The following is a 23,711-nucleotide window of genomic DNA, read 5'->3' as shown; positions in this document are numbered from 1 at the left end:
CGCAATATGGCAACAAGTATCCACTTTCTATAATGGATTGTTGCCACACACTAGGAAGACACTTGATTCTAGCTTCGGGGGACTTTTAGGTAATCGACGCCCACACGAAATATATAATCAAATTGAGGAAATTGCTCAAACCAATTTTCAATGGCACACCCCCCGGGTAAATAAGTCTATCGCCCCGGGCGCCCATAAGGTCGATGAAAGCATTTCTTTACAAGCCCAAATCGAGGCCCTTTCTTCAAAGATAAAAAAATTGGAAATGACAAAAACAGTCTCGGTTATGGCTTGTGAAGGGTGTGGTGGGTCACATGAAAATTGGAGTTGCATGAAAGAAACAGACGATCAACAAGAAATGGTAAACTACATTGATAATAGACCTAGGCCGTCGGGTCCTCCAACGGGAACTTACAACCAAGGATGGCGAAACCACCCAAACCTTGGTTGGAGGGAACCCGGCAATAGTAGTAACCAACAAACCCAACGAACAAACTTTCAGCAACCAAGAAATGAGTCACAAAATTTCACTCAACAACAAGGTGGACGAGAAAGGCTCGAAGATACTATATCTCGCCTCGTCTCTGACACTGATAAGAAAAACTCGGAAAGATTTCTACAATTAGAATCTAATTTTAGAAATCAACAAGCTAGCATTCAAAACATAGAAAAACAATTAAATCAAATAGCTCAAAATTTTTCCGAGAGACCGCAAGGTGCATTACCTAGCAATACCGAAACAAACCCAAAGGCGCAAGTTCACCTCATCACACTACGAAACCGCACCGTAGGGCCTGCAGAAGTGCCACCGCCAACGGAAGAAACAGTACCGACACCTCTGCAGGAGAAGAACTCTCCTCCATCACCAGAGCCGACCAAGGCTCCTCGAGTTCCGTACCCCGGTAGGTTAATTCGTCAAAAGACAAATGAGCAATTCGCAAAATTCGAAAGTCTGTTAAAACAATTGCACGTCAATATTCCTTTTATCGAAGTCCTAACCCAAATGCCCAAATACTCTAAATTCATGAGGGACTTCCTTACGCATAAGAGAAAAATTGAAAATTTGCAATTAGTTAACTTAGGCGAAGAATGCTCTGCCCTCGTGCTCAATAAACTTCCCCAAAAGAAAATCGATCCCGGAAGCTTCACGATTCCATGCTCAATAGGGGAATCGCCCGTTCGCAATGCCTTAGCCGACCTAGGGGCTAGCATTAACCTCATGCCCTCATCAATGTTCAAAAGGCTCGGCTTGGGAACCACGAGCCCTACAAAAATGAGCATACAACTCGCTGATCGATCCGTCAAATTCCCACAAGGTGTCATCGAGAATGTCTTGGTAAAGGTAAGCAGATTCGTTTATCCAGCTTACTTTGTCATACTCGATATGGAGGAAGACACCGAGGTCCCCCTTATACTAGGGAGACCCTTCCTTGCCACAGCCCAAGCAGTGGTGGATATGAATGACGGGACACTCACCTTGAGGTATGGGGATGATGAAGTGAAATTCGGAGTTGGGAAGAGAATAGAAGATGACGACCCGGTCAATTACATGAAGGTTATTGATTCGAGCTTGGATGCTGCTCTCCGACGGTGTAACATGGGACGCCAAGCATCCCACTCAGAAAACATATAACCTCGAATCGGGTCTAGCCAAGGACCCTTATAAACGTGGCGCACCACGGAGGCATTCCGCGGAACTATCCTTAGTTTAGTTTAATCTTTTAGTTTTATTTTGCAGAATAAAACACACTCATGGTGGTAATGGATGAAAAAGGGAACGAGAAAAATGGAACCATGCACGAAGAACAGAGCAACCCGACACAAATCTCCATCACAGAAGGCTCAACAGGGGCCGTGCCCAACCAACACGGCCCCGTGCTGAGCCACCTGCAGGAAAACACCCAGTTCAGGTAACTGGACACGGGCCGTGTTCAGCGGACACGCCCCCGTGTCCAGGCTTCTGTTTCAATTCTCTAATTTTTGTTACTGGCACTTGACCACGGGGCCGTGCCCGGTCACCACGGGGCCGTGTCCAGGATGCCAGTAACAAAAATCTTTGCTTTTTAAACCACTTTTACACATTCTAATCAACCAAAAACCTTATTTTTGGACACATTGAGGACAATGTGTAATTTAAGTGTGGGGGGGATGCTAAAACCTTGAATTTTGCAAATCCTAAACACAAGCCTTACACAAAACTCTATTGGAACCGCTAAACACCCCAAATTTTTTCAAAAACTTTTTCATTTTTTTTATTTTTATTTACTTGTCTTAGTTTAAGTTGGGAATAACAAGTTCTAAAAAGGTTATATTTTTACAAGTTTACAACCGATAGCGTCGTGATAACAAAGAACCAACATAAGAAAATTATGAAACAGCATAACAAGTCTAGTTAAAAATTCGATTATATATACTTGATCACATTAAAAACTCATTCCCACAAAAGTGAGTTTTGAGCCTTTATTGAGCATAAAATATACATATTTAGACTAAATGCTCATTTTTCGTTTCTTGTGTGAATAGCCGCTTGGTTCTTACAAATCTAGAACTTGCCACAACAATACATTCCCGGTCCTTACCAACTTAAACCCAACTAAGTAAATGATGGAGGCATTAGGACTAACCATTTTTCTTTCAAAACCATTATTTTTCAATTTTTTTTATCACCTACCCAAAATCCCCCTAGATAGCCCCTTTGAGCCTAAACCTTTCATTTCATTACCCCAAAACCCTTTTTACCCACCAAAAACCATTTTTATTTTTCACCCTTTATTTTAGTAACATGCTCGGTTTTTTTTCGTAAACTCACCTTTTTATGTGATGAAAAAAAAAATTGAGGTCAAAAACAAACAAATGCTATATAAAAGCTTGTTTGGAGAAATACTTCAAAATAAAAAGTCACTAAAGACAAGGTATTTCACGAAAATCGACGCTTTTTACGATTTTCGCCCTTTTACTAACCACTAACCCAACCACCCACCTTTAACCCAAGCCTAACCCTTCACCCCAAAAGTCCTCTTGATATTTACAAAGGTAAAAAGTTAAAAGGGAGGAGGATTGATTGCTTGGCAAGCCTATGGAAGGCGTAAGTTCCATGCCGCTCTCGAGTGATTCACTAAAAATATACACCTTCGGCCGAGTGTTGAGTGATCCCCCGTGTGGTATGTGAACTTGTATATAAATGGAATTTTAATAAGGCATGCTATGCTCAAATAAGTAATTTATCTTATGAAACGTTCAAAATAAATCATAACGAATAGGATTGTAAATAAATAAAAATAAAACTTACAAAGACCTTGGATTCCCGACACTCTAGGACAAGCTAAAAACTTTCTCTTCTACCTATTCCATTTGGGATGTGTAAGCCACATTTAAAGAGTTTTGCTTGAGGACAAGCAAAAGTTCAAGTGTGGGGGTATTTGATGTGTGTAAAATGCAACATATAAATCACATCAATTAAGGCATAAAACTAACCCTTTTTAAGTACTAATGTTGGAAAAAGAGTGTTTTTGTCTTCCTTTTGTATTTTCAGGATGAAATGAGCTCAAAATCACAAAAGAAGCAAAAAGACAACTAATTCTAGCACAAATACAAGAAAAGGAATAAAAGTAGACTGCCCGGATCCTCAACGGCACCTCCCAAGGCAAATAAGAGAAAACAGAAGACTGAACACGCCCCGTGTCCAGCGGACACGGGGCCGTGCCCAGGAAGCAGCAGAAAAGACAAACCAGTAGAAGCTTCCATTGCCCACCACGGGGTCGTGTCCAGCGGGCACGGGGGCGTGGTGAAAGTACAGCAGGCGCATTAATTGTAATTGCGAATTACAATTAATGAAGAGAGAGAATGTCAGACGGGCACGGGGGCGTGCCCAGCGGACACGGGGCCGTGCCCAGCCTTCTGTTCAGCCTATAAATAGGGGAGCTTGGTTTCATTCCACTTCATCCCTTGGCACACCACCTCTCTCACACTTCATCCACCACCCACCACCACCATAACACCATCATCCACCACCATCATCCATTGTCCATCGTAGAGTGTGTGAGTCGTCTCGGGATCCAAGATTGATAGTAAGAGTTCTTGACAATCAAGGCCATGTTTGCCTAAGTCTCTTACATCACTTGGTGAAGACAAGTGTTTAGTATAATACTTTTTATTTTTAATCTTTTGCACTTTTTATTTGGTTTTGTATTAATGACTTTAATAACTAGTTACTTATGTTGAAGGTGATCTTTCCTTATCGTTTGTCCGTGGTGTCTTGGCATTATTTTACTGTCTATATAAAATAAAAGATTTTCACCATTCATATCTCCACGGTCTATATGGAGGTATGTTGGCTACCTGGTCGGGGGTTAAGGAAACGGTTTGGTAAGGGTCTTGCCCTTGTTCAGCGTTTAGAGGTCCTGCTTGGGACCTGGGTCAAATTTAGTAGGATCTCCTTCAATACCCATAGGTATTGGATGGCGGGGATCCAAACTCTTTGACCCCCTCATAAGTTAACTATTATTAATGCTATAACCCGGCTATTTAGGACTGTATCCCTGCTGACTCAGACTACTTAGCCGAGGTAACGTCACCGCCAAAAGCGGGGCCTACCACAATTTGCATTAATAACTTAATTCATTATCTTCCAATAATCCGACCCTTTAGGATTGTATCCTTGCTGACTCAAACTACTGGGTTGAGGGTAACGTCGCCTTCAAAAGAGGGGCCTACTACAATAACTAAGATAATCTCTTAAACAAGTGCAAAAGTGCGAAAATAATCAAAGGTTATACTAATACACGTGTCGGATCCAAGTGATTCATCTTGTCTATCTGTTTTTATTTTATTTTATTTTTCAGCATTTAGTTAGTTTTTATTTTTCTTAGTTTAAAACATTTTTCTCACTTTTTGATTTGATTAGACGTTGAGGATAAACCGGTATTAAAAGCTCTTGTGTCCTTGGACGACCTCGGTATCTTACCAACACTATACTACGTCTACGATGGGTGCACTTGCCCATATGTGTGTTTAGTGTTAGTGAATATCGTGTTTTATAAATTTAAAACTTGGCTAAAAGTGTAAAAAGGGGCTTAAATATACATCAAAATTATAACACACTTCACGCACATCAGTACTACTGTTCTCGATTGTGAAGAACACTTATGGTTACTAATAGTCTAGTGGTTATACAACATGGGAAGCCCCCACCAATAGAACGTACTATCAGCCCAGTAGAGCCACATGTTACAAACGAACTTACTATTACGCATTTACTTTCTGTGAACTCGCTCAACTAGTTGTTGATCATCTGTTACATGCCTTGCAGGTCGTTAGATACATGGAGCTTGCACAGGGAGGAGCTGGTCGTTGTGGGCTTGGATCGTGATTGTCTTGTTAAACACTTATGACATTTGATACTTTATTATGATGGGTTTTATTTATACGCTTCCGCTACGCAGTGATAACTTGCTTATGTTTTGGAACACCTTTCATATGGATTTGGTTTGGTTTAATGGCAATTACTTATACTATATATATGGTTCTATATGATTGGTGGCTTGATCCTGGTCAGTCACGCTCCCAAGCGGTGATACTCCGCAGGTGGATTTTGGGGGTGTGACAGTTATGGTCTCGAGTCGAGACCTTTGTCTCGAGTTGTAGACCTTTGAGCCCTTATGATTTCGAGTCGAGACCTTATGGTCTCGAGTCGAGATCTGTTGGTCTCGAGTTGTGAAGGTTTAAGGACCTGATGATTTCGAGTCGAGACCTTATGGTCTCGAGTCGAGACTGATGGTCTCGAATCGTAATCTGATGATCTCGAAGCTTCCTGTTAACAGCTGTGAATGTGAAAGCATAACTGAAAATTCGAATTCTAAGGGATTATGAGATATTATTTCCTGTTTTAAGATGATCTAATTTTATCAGCATATTTCGAAAATTATAACTGTTTATCTAATAACAGTTTTCGAATAAACTTAAAAAATAAAATTGGATCAAACATGGAAAAACACCCATTAATCCTAAAACATTCCAAAACATAATAGAATTTTCGAATTTTCCTAAGAACATGATGAACCCTAAAAAAACATAAAACATAAATTCTGGAACCCGAAACCTGAATTTTAATAGTTTTTCTAAACAGATTTCGGTCAAAACATAACCCAGTTGAAATCGAGTGAACATATAATTAATCCTTTTTCCCGAAAACAGAGATCTCGAGTCGATCTTCATGACTCGAAACCGGCTGTCCCCGTTTTAAAGTTACAAAAAATCCGTTTTCCAAGTTTCAATCCCAGAATTATGGATACGAAAACAGAACTGACTAATCAACATATGCTCTGATACCACATGTTGGTTCAGTTCTGTTTATACATGAAGGAAAAGATGAAAACATACCTTTTATTGCATCAGTACAGGCCAGCAGAGAATCCAGATGTAGATGCAGCAATAGTGTTTGACATAGTTGTCAGTTTTGGTCTGGTTCCTCCTTAGGGTGCAATCTAATGATGGTGGCTAAGAAAACCGAAAAGGGTATCGGCCGTAGGAGAGGGAGGTCAAACATTATGATGTTATGGCTAATAGGGTGTCTGATTGTGTAACTGTCTAACCCCTTAACCTCCATATAATTCTCCTTATATAAGCACCCATGAGGAAACCCTAATTAGTTAATAAGGGTAATTGGGCCCATCAACAATTACCAACTAATTATTTAATAGGATTGTTATATATTTTGATCCATATAATGTAAATGATTATAATGGCTACCAGATTAAATATAAAATAAATATATTTAATCTTACATGTCGTACAAAAATTCATTTAAACAATGCAAATGATCATAAAAACTTCCCAAAATAATTAATATTTTTAAACAAGATAAAAAAATTAGTCTAAAAATATGTATAACCTCAGAGATGTAAGGCATTAAAATTGTTGTAATCATGATTACGCATCACGGAAACGAAAATACAGTCAACATTGGTTTGTAGATTAATCACACATCACTGGAAGCCAAAACTAGATTTAAGAAACTACTCTGGTGATTATGGAACAGTTACTTTAATAAAATTTCTTATTTATTGTTTAAGTTTTCTTTTATAATATAAAAGGGTATTTAAGTCAATTTACATGGACTTAACTGGAAAAACTAACGTTCATCCATATTAGGGACTACCTGAGTAACAAGTGAGCAAACCATAGGGAGCAAACATGCTATTTTGAAAATGTAGGGACTAAACGTGAAAAAATGACAAGCCACAGGGACCATCCGGGCAATTAACTCTTAATTAAATTAAACCATCAATCAGAGCTTTCCTTTATTCGTGAATCATTCCTTTTAGCAGAGTGTCGGTCGAGTTTGAGTATTAAAACCAGTCTAAACAACAACTCAGAAACTTTACACACAAACAATTCCACCAAAAAATGTTCTGATCTTCGTTTGCAAAATTCGCCGGAGCAACAATCTCACCAGAATTGGATGAACTCCGGTCGTCGTTGCAGTTGATCACCCTTTCGCAAATCTGTGAGTTTTCCTATACTTTCTTATTGTTATTCCAACCAGATCAATACCCCCATACAAGTCCTTGTTTTTCGATTCATGATTGATTGAATTTTAGGATTGTAGAGATTAGGGTTCATGTGTATTTCAGCCAGAGCAATAGCCCCATACAACCCCATATTACAAGGATTGATAAACCACAGCTTGATGGTTTGTTGAAGTGATGAAATCGACGACCTGAGTTTTATGTTGTCCAGGATATTCTCAGTTGGGTTGGGGCTCCACATGTGCATACCACCATTATCGATTAGCACTGTTGTAGGAGAATGGTGTTTGAAGAAGATGGTTGATTAGGGTTTGGGTTTGGGGAAGATGAAGATGACAAGTCTGCTTTTATAGGGTCAAAAAGTTATTTAATTTATTTAATTTAATTAATTTAACTAATAATGTGTTATAATAAAATTATATTGACAATTTTGCCCCTGAGGAAAATGATAAAAAACAGGATTTTATTAGACAAATATCAGCTGATTTCACTTTTGAACCAAAATGGCAATAAAAGTGAAACCACAGGGACCCAGATTTAAAAGGTTTGATTTTTTTACTAAAGTGTCAAAAGTGACCAAGCCTCAGGGACCAAAGTGACAGTTTACTCTATAAAATAAAGCAAATTAGACTTTTCGATGAAAATGACAAAAAAATCCCAAAAGTAAAGAACTATATTGCACAAAAAAATTGTTTTTGATGAAAATGACAAATATGCCTAAACTTTAGCGTTGATTTCAACAATTTACTCTATTGATAATATTTAATATTTGGTTTTTGCATAATACGGACTTTTGAAAATATTAGAAGGTAAGATAATGAAAAGAGAAAAGGAAATCCACTTACAATTTGGAAGGATTCAAGAGAGGGCCATGTTGGATTAACACCACTTACCAACCCTATGTAATGTAGGTAGATAGATACCTAGTCTATTGCCATTAATATAAGCTTTAAAAACGGGAGTCGTGTCGAAACAGGGTTTAAAGGAAAACAACGAGCAGGCCAATAAACTTTAGAGAAAATTATAAAAGTGTAGAAAAAAAAAGTAGGTGCACGGTATCCTTAGCCGCGGAAGAGATCTCCCTTCTTAGTTTACGATCCGACAACGATCCCTGACGGTAAATAATTGGTAATGTCAAGTAATGTAACTGTAGAGGTGTTTATGGCTAGGTTTAAAACTTTAAAATTGTTTAAACGGTTAACGGTTTGATTTCTTGATCAATTTTTTTTTTGTTAACTTTCGATCCGTTGATTTCACAATTTTCAAGCCGTAAAGAAAGGATTGGTTTACAGTTGCAGAAATTTCAATTTCAAATAGTATAAAAAGCGAACTGAACAATAAGATTTGAATACATTTTTTTTAAATATTTTAGATAGACAAATATTTAATTGTTTATATATATTATTATTATTAGGTTTAAAATTCAAATTCAAACTGGGTTAAATATTAAATTAATTTGTAGTGGGTAGCCCTCTGTTAAATGAGTTTCCCATTTTTAAACAACAAATTTGGATTACTGACGGACCACTAAAGTATCATCGTGTCACCAACGAAATCATCTGATCATATCCATCTTCACTAGGCAATAATGCTTATAAACAAATTCAGGAGAAAACCCAATAAATATGAAAAAACTTACTTAAGGGTATCAAACCCAGAAGCTCATAGTTTCTAAGCCTTATTCCATCCCTAAAATACCACTAGCCTATAACGCAATGACAGTTAAAAATAATTCGGTTAATAATTTTGCATCTTGAGTTCTAGCCATAAATCTGCCTACTTTTGTCTGCATCAAATTGCAACCCTACATTGCACCGCTAGTGACAGTGGAGGTGTATGGTGCTGCTTCTTGAGGTCGTTGTGTCAGCGTACGTTCAGTTCTTTTTTGTGACAACCCGAAATTCTCGAGAAAAAAACCACTAGTTTCGCATTTATAATCGATTTATATACTTATCTTATTCAACGAATTAATTTTATACTTATTTAATTGAGAGTGTGCTAACGAATATTCGAAACCAAATCCATATCACGTTGCATCAACCCGAACTGTTTGAACCAAAGCATATGTATCGCTTAGCGATTCAACCTACTCGCGTAACTCAAAACTTATGAGACCGAACCATAGCATGCATATTATACATTTATATTAGTCAATTAATTATACTTTTATATTAGTTGATTGAAAACAAAATGATAATATGCAAAAAACAAATAATTTAGCTACCACCTCCACTTTGCGTTTTGGGTGCAGCCCAACACCCTCATTGATTCTTTAATTTCTATAGCCCAACATTGATTATGCCATTTTATTTTGCAATTGGCCCAACCCCAAATTAATCCCAAACTGCCCCTTCCCGTATTATTTATTATATTACGTAAACAACTTATGTTCATAACTCCTCAACCCTAAATCCCTACACTTGCGATCCCACAATTCCTACCTCTCCACATCTGTTTACGAATTAAGGAATCAAGACTCAAACTTTTGGTCATCAACCCTTAGCGATCCTCATCATCTCTTGCACTCAGTAACTTGTTTTTTTATTAGTATAATCTTGTTAAATCTATTATCATGGCTGTGTTTTTCTGTTGTAATGATTATACATGTCATTTTGATGGTTACATCTGGTGTAGAATTAGTAGAAATCACATTGTTGATGTGTTATGGTCAGTGGCGAAGCTTGACCCGAATGACTGGGGGTCGAAAACGTATATACCAAAAAATTTCTATAGAACCGGGGGGCGAAAACGTATATACCTAAAAATTTCTATACGAAAACTACATATATAACACTACTGAGCGAAAAGTTCGGGGGGTCGGGCGCCCCTCCCCGCCCCTTCTATACTTCGCCACTGGTTATGGTCGAACATGGGTTCGGGTAGTCATTAGTGATTTATTGGTGGGTTAAATCTTGAGGTTTTTGGTGAACTAGCTGGTACATGATTTACATTAGGATAATAATCTACGGTAATGTAACACCCTTACTATTATAAAAGGGTTTTAGTACTAAAAACGACAATTAGTTGTGCACTTACGAATACACCTACATATAAAATACGGGTTTACTAAAAACTTTTACAGTTTAAAAGTTTTACAACATAATATAATTTAGTTCGTCGTTTAAAAGTTACGACGTAAGGCCGTGCGGAAGCTTTAATCTCGTACGTTCGGTTCTTCGATTAGCTTGATCTTCATCTGGGAATCTCTTGACATATACCTATGACCAAAACCAACTTAAAAGTTAGCTTTGGTAGTTAAATAACATGATTAAACAAGTCATATGGGTCAAATAATTAAAATAACACCAATTGCCAGCGATATCAGCTCTCGCGGGGCGCGACAGAGTGGGGGAGTTGCCTACGCGGGCCGCGACCCTCGTCGCGTAACGCGACGGCCTTGTTTTTCCAGAATGTTTGTCTATTTGATGCTGTACATTCCCAGCTCAACTAACTCAACTTGTTATGCATTAAAACATGCATAACTTTCATTTTACAAATCTGTTTTTCACGATTTTTTTTCCTACGCGTTCGTATTTAAATTCTCCATCATTTGGAGTTAAAATTCAACATTCCAAACTAATAAAATTCCAAATTTTTAAGCAATCGGCTTATTATCAAAAATCAACATTTTGACCCGTTCGCATTTAAAACCACCAACTTGATCCTTAAACAACCAAATACATACACCAATGTATTTAACTTAAAATCCTTTGCTCGGGTTCAAAATTTTATGATGAATTATGTGTCTAGTACACAAGCAATACACTTAATCCCATTTTGACCCGTTTAGGGAGGGGTTTATGCATTTAAACATCAACTCGCTTTTCCCCCTTTACACTTCGCATTCTCATATCTAAATAACTACTCATAATCCACCACAACTACTTTTGTGGTGGATTTAGCATAATAAACCCCTTTACCCAAATTTTAACCCTTCAACTAGTCATTTTACGCAAATGACCATTTTTAGACATTTGGCCCGAGAACCCTTATCCCTATAACTCTTATGCTTATCTAAGGTTTACATTACCATAAAACATATTTCTAAACAGCCCATAAGGGTTGTTTGCCCGATTTACCCATCAAGGGCTTTTTGGTCAATTTTATGTCCTTCGTTTTACGGCGAAGGACCATCACTATCTATTTGACCAAAATAGCACTTTTAACTACCACATAATTATACGTACCTGGCTCGGATCAACAAATTGACCCGTTTTAATACCTTGTCTTCACTTATTTTCTATTTCATAGAATCGCTAATTCACGAACCGTTCATCCTGCGAGCATGAGACTCGACATATACTTATTAGTCGCTAATTGTCAAATGGTATCAATATTACCATTTGATCCGTTATACCCTTTTTGTTAGTTTAGGCTTACTTAATAAGTAGCCGTTTGAAAACTCATTTTATCTTAGTCTTTTCGTGACTAATTTACCGTTCCCCCGTTTTACCATTACAATGGTTTTTAACACTTGTTTTTAGTTCTGACCCGTATCATTTCGCGTCGGTAACCATATTTCAAATATTATCTCTATTGTATTTATAACTTATAGAATAGATACGTATTCTACAAAAGGTGTAAGTTTCACTTACCTTGCATTCGGTTATGCTCTTTTTTTTCCGCGTACTCGCTCCGTTTGACCCGCTTCTTTCCCAAGCTTCCACCTTGCTTGTCGAGCATCAACTATTATTCAATATTCTCAAGGTGGTTAGATTAATCATAATTTAATACGATTATTCCACCTTACGGATTTTATACCAAATTATCATTTATCGTATTGTGGGTCAGTTTGACTTTTTAAAAGTCAAACGTCCATTAGTATATGAAATGCATAATTAAATCTATCAACTAGTTTAAGCATTCCTTAATTATCCGGTAGGCGTTATCTCTTGGCCACCATTTTAACCAATGTTCTAATCAAATTCATTATACTTCTAATTTCTTTAACTAGTTCAAGCGATTATCGTGACTAGTTTCTTTATTCATTTTCGCAAAAACCAAGGGTTCCCTTTTATAAGCGAGACCCGTTTCATCATACTATTTTGCATTCATCCGAATACCTATTATAATCAAGTTTTTTACAAAACCGAGTAGACCGCGATTTCATTCAGACATTTTAACAAGCACCTAGTGGGCATAATTTTTACATATTTACAATCAAGTTCATAACTTGTCATTTAGCCAAGATTAACATCAATTAAGCATGTTCATGTAAATTTTTTTCATATTATATTCTGAAATCACTTCCAAGAACTCAAATTACACTAGAATAACCATCCTAATCCTAGTGTTTATCATGTTTCTACAAAACCCACTAATCACCTACATTGGTGATAATGGAATTTACAAGTATTGAGCATAATTTCATCAATCTAATGACTAGGGTTTATTCCTAGGCACTATTTCACTTCAAATTCATCCTTACAACATTCATGCAACACTAATTTCGAATTATAATTGTTCATCCAGAATTTTGGATGGAATCAAATAACGAATTTTCGCATACCTTAGGATCCTTTTACGAAGGAGATCGCTAATCTTTGCTTGGATTTCGATTTGGGTCAGATTTGTGCCTTCAGTTGATCAATTTTAGCATGAACTAGGGTTTGAGGAGAGCTCTTGGTCGCCCCTGTGTTTTAGTCGAACCAGACACACACTCTTGTGTGTGTTTGGGTTTTATTTTTTTGTTTTAATAAAACTTATTTCAATTTTGACACTTTTAACCCTCCAACTATCATTAGGTTTTTATTTTAGGTGTTTTCAACACACTAACAAATTACTACAAGGCTTTCCTCTAACTAGGTTATTTTTTTACTCCTAGTTAGTTCATTCTATTTATTACCGACGTCCAATTTATAAATGAAAAGGTTTATATTCTCGGGGTGTTACAAGTCTACCCCCTTAAAGAGGTTTCGTCCCCGAAACCTTATTTACGTATTTCTTTTAATTTAGACTAAACGATCTTAGTTTCGTTTTCAAGACATTCATTCGTTCCTTTCGATCTAATGTTTTTGTTTATATTGACGCGTACGTCTTTCATGTGCAAGGCCTCGTGTGCCGTTATTTTTAGCTTATATCCTCTATCTTTATTGACCGAATTGTCACTTGACCACTTAGTTTCATCAGTCTGTTAACATGTTTATCTCGCGCTTGTCTTATATTAGCAAGCGCTTTGCATTTGTCATGACATTTTCCTAACTTTGAATAGTTTTACCGGCTAGACTAATTAGTCGTCGTCACTTCATACCCCGTCATCCGGGTATACTATTTTGTCATCTCCGGCCTTATGTGAGTTTAAGGTTTTCTAAATCCTTTCATACTGCTTATGTTTGTTAAAACGTTGCTTTTGACTAAAAACTAAATTTTTATTCCTGACCGTTGTTATTTTACATGGAGAATTGTAACCAGTTTTCCACGCTTTACCTAAGTGACCCGTAGGTTCTTTTTCTTAGCCTCGTAGACTTTTTCTCTAGATTTCCACCTTTTTAAGGTGAGATTTAACAATTCGTTTTCTTTCTGTTTCCGACCCAAGGGTCTTCTTGGTCCCGTAGACCTTAGCACTACTTTTAATCTCGTAGGTTATGATGATCCCGTAGATCATCTTTTATTTGTGTCTCTATTTAATGTACGTATATGTTTACTTTCGGACTAATCATCCGATTTTATGACTCCTTACGTCATTTACACGTCGGTTTGTTCTACTCTTACCATTTCTTGGTTCATACTTATAATTCTTTACGACCCATTACTCGGATTCTTCATTTTAATGTTTTAACATCCTTATTTCACTAGTTTGCGTTTTTCCCTTTCTACCCTATCCCATAATCTTTTATATAGATTTGTTAATATCTCGCGCTTTTATTTATTCGGTTCGCGCTTACTTACGTTATCAAGCGTTATTCTTAATTCAACTTGTTTGACTTGTTCGTGTGAAATTTCATCACTTGTGAATGTCAAACTCCGTTCTTTATTCGACCTGTTCGACTTTAAAATAGTTGAACATAGTTATCAAAATTTCTGTTTGCATATTCTCATCGTCTTTTAGTCATGACTCATATTCCGAGTCTTTTGACTTTCTATTTCGCGTTCCCGTCTCTTGGTTTACGCATTCACCCACAATCCTACCCATACATCGGGTATCTTTACCGAAATGATTATCAAGTAACCATTTTCATATGGTTTTAGATGTCATTTTAATTTATTTGGTCGTCTTAGCGAAATCCATCTCTTTTGTTCAGTCAAGTCCTTTATTCTTCATTTAATTTGTTTGACTTGTCCATGTGAATTTCATCACTTGTGACACTCAAACTTTTATCCCTATGTTTAAACACTGATTTCACCTAAATCTAAACATAGTTCAAATGTTTCAAACTTTTCTTCAACATTCCCAACTTTTCACATAAAACCGATAGAATCTGAGCTCATTCAGGCCTTCTACTCATTCTCTAGTGAAGTGCCGGTTTGATAACGGATTACTACCGAAGAGATGACAGACTTAACGGGTTGAACATGAAACTCCGTCAAGAACAGTTACTAATCGAACGGGGTGATCCCCATCCGATCAGACGACTTGGACTTGATGTGGTTTCCGTTGTTTAAACCGTTGTCATACCGTCTCGGTTAAACCGCAAACTTTCTAAACTTAACGGATTTTTATAAATTTTCAAATGAACAGGTCACTGAGCGGATTGCCGTCCGATCGGATCACCCTCCGATCGAACGACAATCCGAACGGATGACTTGTGATTTCTTTCATCACTTAAACATTTTGCAAAACCTTGAAGAATATAAGTCCCAAACGAATAGTCATCCGATCGGATGACCATCCGATCGAATGACTATCCTACCAGGGGACTTGGATCTTTGAAGCATCTCACTTGAACGGATTGCCATCCGAGCGAACAACCATCCGTCCGGATGACCGTTCGACCGGACGACCTGATAGGTAGAGATACCTCTCAATTTTATAAATGCTACAACGAAAACTTCAAAGTTCACATCATACACAAACACATCCATCCCAAACGGACGACCCTCTGACCGAATGGCCATCCGTCCGGAAGGTCATCCGATCGGACCACCCTTCGTCACTTGTTCCACCGACACGCTATTTCACGCACTGTTCATCGCTTATGCTATCGTTCTGTAATCAGGCTAACTCTATAGCGCTCCCTTCAATCCAAGCTTGTGTTAACTGTTTAACACGAACTGTGAGTATACTCGAACCCTTTTTGCTTTATGCACTTTTGGGTGTTACATAGGTTACCTATTTCAAATCACGATCGACACACAACGCAAATACTTTTATACGCTAACTGTTACTGTATGTTATACGTGTTATTCGATGAATGCTTGTATGTTATGTTTACACAGTGATTGTTGCCTGACATCTTAGCAACGATAGTACTATAGTTTGGACTCAGCACCTGTGTGGACAGGGGTTGTTAAGGGTTTTACTTCATGTGTCACAGTGGTGATATGTGTTGCGCATTCTACAACTCGCAGTCATGTCTGTGCATATTTCATTGTCAATAACCTGCTAGCTTCACTTTTCAACATGTTACATGCTGGTTATGCGTAAACCGCTTTCGCTATCTATTATACTATTAAACTTGTATGCTCAACTTTACACTGTGTGTATTGACTTATTTTAACGTATGTGACAGGTGTTTAAGATGCTAGGATTGCAGGATGTCATGGAATCAAGCTTAGGTGGTCTAGAAACAAACTAAATAATTTATGAGTTGTCGGAACTGTTTTTATCTGTCTTTGAGAACAATTTGTCTGTAATAACTGTGTTACTTTAGATGTTACGGTATGGGACGTAATGATTAAATATTTGGTAATTTTAGTTGTTATGGAATCTCTTGGACAATCTGTTTTGCTCAGTGTCTCACCTTGATGTTTTCGCCATCGGTTGGGGTGTGACAGATGGGTCTGTTGAGCGATATAACACCATACTTGTAGAGAAAGGATATTCACAAAAGTATGGTATGGATTATGAGGAAACATTTGCCCTAAGGGGAAAAATGACTATAGTTCGTACTCTCATAGTTGTTGCATTTCTTCATCAGTGGAAGATTTGTCAAATAGATGAATGGTGAACTCCATGGGGAGGTGTATATGACTCCTCCCATAGGTATTGCTTATAAACCCGGTGAAGTTTGTCGGCTACGGAAAGCGTTATATGGTCTCAAACAAGCCCCTCGTGCTTGGTTTGAGAATTTCTCTAAAGTGATTACTTCACTTAGTTTGTAGTCTAGTAATCATGATTCAACAGTATTTGTTCGATGTACGAGTTCAGGACGCATTCTTTTGTCTTTTAATGTGGTTGATATGGTTATTACAGGTGATGAACATGTTTGCATTGAGTCACCAAAGCGTGATTTGGCTCACCGGATTGGTATGAAGGATTTGGGCTTGCTATGTTATTTTTTTGTGAATCGAGGTGGCTTAGTCTCAGAAAGGATACCTTCTTTCTCGGACAAAATATATCTAATTTGTTTCAACGATCACGACTTACTAATAACACAACTGTGGAAACTCCTCTTGAATCTAATGCATGGTATTCTCTTACTAATGGTGTTCCTTTATCTATCTGAGCCTATATCGTACTATTGTAGGCAGTGTGGTTTATCTTACAGTTACTCACCTGGATACATCTCATGTTGTTCATGTAGTTAGTCAATTTCTTATTGCACCTAATTATGTTCTATTCTGAGATATCTCTATGGCATTCAGTTTCGGAGTCTCTTGTTTCCTTCGACATCTTCTTTAGAGTTGTGTGCCGATAGTGATGTTGATTGGGATAGCGATCCTAACTATCGTAAATCCACCACTGGTTTTTTGTGTTTTCCTTGGAGATTCGTTAATGTCATAGAAAAAAAGAAACAAAATGTTGTTTCTAGATCTTCTACTGAGGCTAAGTATAGTGCTATGGATATGACTACATGTGAGATTGTTAGGTTACGTTGGCTTCTTGAAGATATTAAAGATACGGGAGTTAACATTATTCAACCTACTCCTCTACATTGCGATAACAAAAGTGCTAAGTTGATTGTAAAGAATTTTGTTTTTCATGAGCGGACAAAACATATTGAGATTGATTGTCACTTCACTCGTCATCATTTACAGCTTGGGAGCATCTCGCTTCCATTTGTTCCATTAGCCTTGCAGATTGTTGATATTTTTACCAAGGCCCAATCGGCTTACCGATTTCGTTTCTTGTGTGACAAACACTCAATGCTTATTACTGTTACATTGTGAGTTTGAGGTGGGATGTTGATGTGTGTAAAATGCAACATATAAATTACATCAACTGAGGCATAAAACTAACCCTTTTTAAGTACTAATGTTGGAAAAAGAGTGTTTTTGTCTTCCTTTTGTATTTTCAGGATGAAATGAGCTCAAATTCACAAAAGAAGCAAAAAGACAGCTAAATCTAACATAAATACAAGAAAAGGAACAAAAGTGGATTGCCCGACCCCTCAACGGCATCCTCCCAAGCAGAAAAGAGAAGTCAGAAGACTGAACACGCCCCGTGCTAAGCCAGCACGGGGCCGTGCCCAAGAAGCAGCAGAAAAGACAAACCTATAGAAGCTTCTATTGCCCACCACGGGACCGTGTCCAGTGAGCACGGGGGCGTGGCGAAAGTACAGCAGGCGCATTAATTGTAATTGCGAATTACAATTAATGAAGAGAGAGAGTGTCAGACGGGCACGGGGGTGTGTCCAGCGGACACGAGGCCGTGCCCAACCTTCTGTTCAGCCTATAAATAGGAGTGCTTGGTTTCATTTCAACTCATCCCTTGGCACACCACCTCTCTCACACTTCATCCACCACCCACCACCACCATAACACCATCATCCACCACCATCATCCATTGTCCATCATAGAGTGTGTGAGTTGTCTCGGGATCCAAGATTGATCGTAAGAGTTCTTGACAATCAAGGCCATGTTTGCCTAAGTCTCTTACATCACTTGGTGAAGACAAGTGTTTAGTATAATACTTTTTATTTTCAATCTTTTGCACTTTTTATTTGGTTTTGTATTAATGACTTTAATAACTAGTTGCTTATGTTGAAGGTGATCTTTCCTTATCGTTTGTCCGTGGTGTCTTGGCATTATTTTACTGTCTATATAAAATAAAAGATTTTCACCATTCATATCTCCACGGTCTATATGGAGGTATGTTGGCTACCTGGTCGGGGGTTAAGGGAACGGTTTGGTAAGGGTCTTGCCCTTGTTCAGCGTTTAGACGTCCTGCAAGGGACCTGGGTCAAATTTAGTAGGATCTCCTTCAATGCCCATAGGTATTGGATGGCGGGGATCCGAACTCTTTGACCCCCTCATAAGTTAACTACTATTAATACTATAACCCGGCTATTTAGGACTGTATCCCTGCTGACTCAGACTACTTAGCCGAGGGTAACGTCACCGCCAAAAGCGGGGCCTACCATAATTTGCATTAAAAACTTAATTCATTATCTTCCAATAATCCAACCCTTTAGGATTGTATCCTTGCTGACTCAAACTACTGGGTTGAGGGTAACGTCGTCTTCAAAAGAGGGGCCTACTACAATAACTAAGATAATCTCTTAAACAAGTGCAAAAGTGCGAAAATAATCAAAGGTTATACTAATACACGAGTCGGATCCAAGTGATTCATCTTGTCTATCTGTTTTTATTTTTATTTTATTTTTCAGCATTTAGTTAGTTTTTATTTTCTTAGTTTAAAAACTTTTTCTAACTTTTTGATTTGATTAGACGTTGAGGATAAACCGGTACTAAAAGCTCTTGTGTCCTTGGACGACCTCGGTATCTTACCAACACTATACTACGTCCGCGATGGGTGCACTTGCCCATATGTGTGTTTAGTGTTAGTAAATATCGTGTTTTATAAATTTAAAACTTGGCTAAAAGTGTAAAAAGGGCTTAAATATACATCTAAAATATATAACACCTCACACACATCAAGTTTTTGGCGCCGTTGCCGGGGACACAAGGATTTTAAGAAAGCTTAAAATCGACGGCCTAATCAGTTTTTCAAAACCTTTTTAAAACGCGCGCATTTTTTCTGCATTTTAGTTTAGTTTGCATTTACAGTAGCCTGAACACGGGGCCGTGCTCGCTGAACACGCCCCCGTGCTGCATATTTTTAGTTAGATACCCAGATACAGAGTCTGAACACGGGGCCGTGTCCACTGAACACGCCCCTGTGCTCAACGTGACCAGTAACATTAATTAAAACGCCCAGATACAGACCCTGAACACGGGGCCGTGTTCACCAGACACGGGGCCGTGTCCAGCCTCTGTTTCCGTCTTTATTTTTGTTTTCTGGTCCCGAGACTCAGTTGTGGTCTGCTGAGTGATTCTTATGGATCAATACTCAGGAGGTTACAACTACACCTATGATGAGGATGATTATAGGGGTAATTATTGCACTAATTGTCGTAACACACACTCGGTTCAATATAGTAACTCATATCAACCATCCAATTCATACAACCATTATGAGGAGCCCAGGTACGAGCCGTCAACTTCATACACATCCTATGAAGACCAAAGGTATGAACCTCCTCCCTCATACTCATATTTTGAGGAACCAAGGTATGAGCCTTCATACTCATACTTTTATGACTCAAGATATGAGCCACCACCTTCATACACTTACTATGAGGAACCATGGCGTGAACAACCCACCTCATATGAGTACTATGAAGAACAAAGTTTCAACCCTTATCCATCATATACTTACAATGAAGAACAATGGTGTGAACCATCTACTTCATATGAGTACCATGAGGAACCAAGGATCGAACAACCGGATTCAAGCTTTGAGGATCCCAATTCTTTTTCTCTTACCGAAGTAACCAATAGGATATTAGAACACATTAAAACTATCGAACGTTGCATAAAAGAATCTCGCGCAAGGGAAGAGGAATCCCGCGCAAGAGAAGAATTAAATTGTAATAATAACGTAGAGATAGTTGAAAATGTAAAAATGGAAGAACAAGAAAGTGAAAAACCGACACATGAGTTAAACAACGAAGGAGGTGAGTCTGATAATGTTAAAATTCAAGAAGAGTCTAATTTTGAAGAAATTAATCTCTTGTCACCTACTTTCAAAAATCATTGTTTAGTAACCCCTCATGCCAAGTTTTTAAAAGAGTTAAACACTAGTGCTAAAATCAAAGAAATGGTAAGTGTTAAGTTAACTAATGATCAAACCTCGCTAATAAAAGAAGATCCTTTTGAAATTAACATTGCACCGGTTCCATGTTTCTTTCAAAATTCGTTTATTAGTAATATCACCATCGATAAAGATCTTTGTGTTAACATAATGCCTAACTACATTTTTGAAAAATTAAGTATTAGTTATTTTTCTCCACTTCAAATACCCATTTTTCTATCCGATCGGAAACTGATAAAATCAATCGGTGTAGTTGAGGATGTCTTGGTTCAAGCAAATCAAATGGTAATCCCAACCAACTTTGTCATCCTCGATGACGCTCCTTTAGTCTTGGGAAAACCTTTTGTACAAACTCATAAAGCTTTGAAAAACCGGAAATTCAACAATCTACCTCTTCAGTTAGGGGCATTCAAAAGGAGCATAGATCTTGAGTGTTCAATGAAATATCCTTTTGGCAATAATGACCCCCTAATTGAAGATGAAGATGAACCACCCGATACAATTGAAGAAGATGACCACTTTTTTGAAGAAGAGATCCCCCATAGAACAAACCTTTAAGATTCTTGATCTAAATGAGCCACAAAATAAGGTGTCTTCTAAAGACCCACCCATTGAGCTCAAAGAACTTCCTAAAGGTTTGGAATATGCTTTTCTAGACAAAGATGGTAGTTTACCTTTAATTATTTCTTCTAAATTAAGTAGCATAGAAAAAGAGAAATTAGTTAGTCTCCTTAAAAAACACAAAAACGCGATCGCTTGGAAGCTTGTAGATATTAAGGGAATAAGTCCTTCCATGTGCACGCACAAAATTTTAATGAATGATGATTACAAAACAGTAATTCAACCACAACGAAGGGTAAATCCCAATGTACAAGAAGTGGATAAAAATGAAGTCATCAAGCTACTTGACGCCGGACTAATCTATCTTATCTCCGATAGTCCATGGGTAAGTCCCGTCCAAGTAGTCCCAAAGAAAGGAGGTATGACGGTAATAACTAACGAGAAAAATGAACTAATACCAACAAGAACCGTCACAGGATGGAGAGTTTGTATAGACTATAGGCGATTAAATGAAGCAACAAGGAAAGACCACTTTCCTTTGCCCTTCATTGATCAAATGTTAGAACGACTATCCGGTCATAAATTTTATTGTTTCTTGGATGGTTTTTCAGGGTACTTTCAAATACCAATAGCACCAGAAGACCAAGAGAAAACAACTTTCACATGCCCCTACGGAACTTTCGCCTATCGACGCATGCCATTCGGTCTATGTAACGCACCTGCAACATTCCAACGTTGTATGGTAGCCATTTTCCATGATATGATAGAAAAGACAATGGAAGTCTTCATGGACGACTTTTCTATCTTTGGAGACTCATATGACCAGTGCCTCGATAACCTCGAACGAATGCTATCCCGATGTGAGGAAACTAACCTCGCCCTTAACTGGGAAAAATGCCATTTCATGGTAACGGAGGGAATAGTACTCGGTCACAAAATCTCAAGCGAAGGTATGGAAGTTGATCGAGCAAAAATAGAAACTATTTCTGATTACCTCTACCATCCTCCGTTAGAGCAATCAGAAGTTTCTTAGGGCATGCCGGATTTTATAGAAGGTTTATCAAAGACTTTTCAAAAATTTCAAGACCTCTAACAAAATTACTTGAAAAAGATGCACCTTTCATCTTTGACAAGGAATGCAATCAAGCATTTCTAACCCTCAAGGAAATGCTAGTCAATGCACCTATCATGATAGCGCCCGATTAGAAATTTCCTTTCGAAATCATGTGTGATGCAAGTGACTTTGCCGTTGGAGCAGTCTTGGGACAAAGAAAAGAAAAGCATTTCCACCCAATTTATTACGCTAGTAAAACGCTTAACCATGCACAAGAAAATTACACAACTACAGAAAAAGAATTACTGGCTGTGGTATTTGCTTTTGATAAATTCCGTTCTTACCTCGTTCTTTCTAAAACTGTAGTCTATACAGATCATGCAGCTATCAGATACCTCTTCAAGAAACAAGACGCAAATCCCCGTTTGATCAGATGGATTCTACTCCTCCAAGAGTTCGACATCAAAATCAAAGATAAACGTGGAGCAAAAAACACTGCTGCAGATCATCTCTCACGCCTAGAAGACCCAGCTTTGGAGGCGACCAGGAACGAGCAAATCAACGAGAAATTTCCCACAGAGTCCTTGGAGATGATGGAGAGTAGACAAGAACCATGGTATGCCGACTATGCTAATTATTTAGCTAGCGGTATAGTCACCAAAGGATGGCCGCATCACCAAAGAAAGAAATTCTTTGCTGATGTAAAGCATTACTTTTGGGAAGACCCTTATCTTTTCAAAATGTGTGCCGACCAGCTCATCCGAAGGTGCGTCCATGGTAATGAAGCACGAAGAATTCTCCGTCATTGTCATGAAGGTCCATACGGAGGACATCATGGTGCCACTAGTACCGCACGAAAGGTATTTGATTCAGGATTTTATTGGCCAACCATTTACAAGGATGCACAAAACCTTGTAAAGACATGTGATGCTTGCCAGAGATCAGGTAATATTTCTTCCAAAAACGAAATGCCTCAAAACGGCATTCTCGTTTGTGAAATTTTTGATGTGTGGGGACTCGATTTTATGGGACCTTTCCCACCGTCAAAAGGAAACAAATATATACTTGTGGCAGTCGATTACTTGTCTAAATGGGCGGAGGCCGAAGCTCTTCCAACAAATGATGGAAGAGTAGTGGTAAAATTTCTGAAAAAATTATTTTCTCGTTTTGGAACACCAAAGCTTTGATAAGTGATAGAGGTACCCATTTTTGCAATCATCAACTCGAAAAAATATTAACAAGGTATGGGGTCTATCACCGGGTCTCAACAGCGTATCACCCTCAAACAAATGGGCAAGCCGAAGTGACTAACCGAGGTTTAAAACGAATACTTGAAAAAACCGTAGGTTAAAATAAAAAGGAATGGGCTGACAAA

At 38.0% G+C, this 23,711-nt stretch overlaps 1 long non-coding RNA gene across 1 annotated transcript; it reads left to right on the top strand.

Moving 5' to 3' along the window:
* Positions 1–7,232: 7,232 nt before the first annotated feature.
* Positions 7,233–16,375, top strand: LOC118480856. Its single transcript, XR_004863887.1, has 2 exons — positions 7,233–7,504; positions 16,196–16,375. It is a non-coding gene; the product is annotated as an uncharacterized LOC118480856 (long non-coding RNA).
* The last annotated feature ends 7,336 nt before the right edge of the window (positions 16,376–23,711 follow it).

Source organism: Helianthus annuus, chromosome 8 (assembly GCF_002127325.2).
Source record: "Helianthus annuus cultivar XRQ/B chromosome 8, HanXRQr2.0-SUNRISE, whole genome shotgun sequence".
NCBI lineage: Eukaryota > Viridiplantae > Streptophyta > Magnoliopsida > Asterales > Asteraceae > Helianthus > Helianthus annuus.
This window is presented reverse-complemented; position numbering and strand designations above follow the sequence as displayed.